Below are 2,605 nucleotides of genomic sequence, written 5' to 3'. Positions count from 1 at the left end.
AGTCTGTCTTTCTGTCAATCTATCTATTCACATATACTTTGAAACCCTATCCAGTCACAAAAAGATAAATAGTGTATGAGTTTAATTATATGAGCTATTTAGAGTGGTCAAGTTCATAGAGATAGAAAAAAATTGACAGTTGCCAGAGGTGGGGAGAAAGAGGTATTTAATGAATACAGACTTTAGTTTTGCAAGTTGCCAAACCTGTGGTTGCATGCATGTAACCACTACTGAGGTATGTATTCATTTGTGACTTTTCTTGGGAAGATATGGACAAACATCTATTCACCTTATTGTACTAATGAAAAACCAAGGGAGTGTGACTCTATCAAAGTCCAACTTGGTAAACCAATGAATTTATTGGGGTTTCTTACAGGAGTCTAGGTGAGAGGTTACTTACAGGAACATGGATGACTCAAAGGCAACTACATCACTGAAAATCCCATCCCAGCATGGACAGCTATTCAAAAAAACTACAACTTTAGAGCTCTATGCATGACTTCCTAGCAACTTAGCTGTCTTAAGAGACCCTTTTACCCACAAGTTATTCCTTATATAACTTTGGGAATGTACCTTGTGAATTTTGTAAATTTCAGGGACTTTCTGAGATTTGTGAATTGTTTACTCCTGAATCTTAAGAAGGCTGCCTCTAGAACGGAAATGTTTTGATATAGAGCATATTACTATACAATAGTCCTTAAAAAATATTACATGTTTCTTACTACAATTAAAATAAAATATTAGCCTGCATGTGGTTCACAACTTTAATCCCAGCACTTAGGAGGTAGAGGCAAGCAGATCTCTAAATTTGAGGCCATCCTAGTCTACACAGTGAGTACTGGGCCCGACAGAAATATATAGTGAGAGCCTGTCTCAGAAATTAAATTAAATTAAATTAAAATATTATAGCCAAGTGTGATGGTGCATGACTTAATCCCAATACTAAAGAGGAGAGGAAGGAAGATTATGATTTCAAGACTAGCTGTGCTATAAAGGAAGTCCTAAGCCAGCCTGGGCTAAAAGCAATCTTGCCTCAATAATAAGTAAACAAACAAATACTTAAAAAAAATCCTGAGCTGTGAGGTGGTGGCATATGCCTTTAATCCCAGCACTCCAGAGGCAAAGGCTCTCTGAGTTTGAGGCCAGCTTGGTTCGAGTGAGTTCCAGGACAGCCAAGGCTACACAGAGAAAGCCTGTCTTGAAAAAAAATCCTGAACTTAGCATGTGATGCCATCCACATACTAAGTTACTATAAAGACACAGGTTATAATAACCAGAAATTATTAAGAGGACCCAAATCTACATTGCTAGTTATTCACTGAAAAATAACAAAGAGATCCAACTCATAACTCATTTCTGAAAATACTCATTCTTCTCAACTCTCAGGATTTGTCCTATAGCTTCCCAAAACATCTCTCTCAGCCTCTGCCAAGTGTCCAGATATCCTGGTTAGCTTTCCTATTGCTGTGATAAAACACTGACCAAAACCACTTGGAGAGTAAAGGATTTGTCTTAGTTAGCATTTGTATTGCTGATACACCATGACCAAAAGCAGACTGGGGAGGAAAGGGTTTATTTGGCTTCACTTTCAAGTCACTGTTCATCACTGAAGGAAGTCAGGACAGGAACTCAAACAGGGCAGGAACCTGGAGGCAGGAGTTGCTGTAGAAGCCATGGAGGGGTGCTGCTTACTGACTTGCTCCCCATGGCTTGCTCAGCCTGCTTTCTTACAGAACCCAAGAACACCAACCCAGGAATAGTACCATCCATAATGGGCTGGGACCTTCCCATCAATCATCAAATAAGAAAATGCCCTACAGTCAGATCTTATGGAGGCATTTCTCAGCTGAAGCTCTTTCCCCTTCTGTGACTCTAGCTTGTGTCAAGTTGACATAAAATTAGCCAACAGAGGATTTATCAGACTTCCAAACTAGAGTCCATCATCCAGGGTACTGAAGCAGAGGCCACCGAGAAATGCTACTTACTGGCCTCCTCTCCATGGCTTGCTCAGTCTGCTTTCTTATATCATCCAAAATCACCTGCTCATATGGGCTGGGCCCTCCCACATCAACCATCAACGAAGAAAATGTCCCACAGACATGGCCACAGATAGAGGTTCCCTTTCCCAGGAGACCAGTTTGTGTCCAGTTGAAACACAAAGCAGCTCAGTGACCCTGGCTTCCCTTCCCCTTCGTTTTGTGTCCCGGGGTCTCATTTGCATGTGAGTTGCTCTGTGTCATCTGAGTTTACACAGCTCCCCATTTCTACTGCTATCCTGATCCCCCCAACCAAAGGGCAGAAACTGAGCCGCACCCTGGAGAACTCATCAGAAATGACTTTCTCGGTCACAGCACGCTCCCTCCTTCACTGTGACCCTTAGGTTCACGGGCTTGAGAGGCCCTCCAGGGCCCCTACTACTTGGGATTGAATTACATCCATAGCCTGCATTAGTATGTCTAGACGAGGATAAGGGTAGAGCTGAAACCAACCCAATGTTAATAATTACAATAACCCCATGTTAATAATTACAATGGGTTGTAGCAGTTCAATTGAAATATCTTTTATTAGAGCTATGGATTTACAAGACTAGCTAAGCCTTTTTCAA

The 2,605-nt window shown here is 41.4% G+C and overlaps 1 protein-coding gene across 1 annotated transcript in view; it reads left to right on the top strand.

Moving 5' to 3' along the window:
* Positions 1 to 2,605, top strand: part of Ppic (peptidylprolyl isomerase C) — an 11,789-nt gene that overhangs the window by 7,949 nt on the left and 1,235 nt on the right. The window lies entirely within an intron of this gene.

The sequence above is a fragment of the Peromyscus eremicus genome, chromosome 19, assembly GCF_949786415.1.
Source record: "Peromyscus eremicus chromosome 19, PerEre_H2_v1, whole genome shotgun sequence".
Classification (NCBI taxonomy): Eukaryota; Metazoa; Chordata; class Mammalia; order Rodentia; family Cricetidae; genus Peromyscus; species Peromyscus eremicus.
This window is presented reverse-complemented; position numbering and strand designations above follow the sequence as displayed.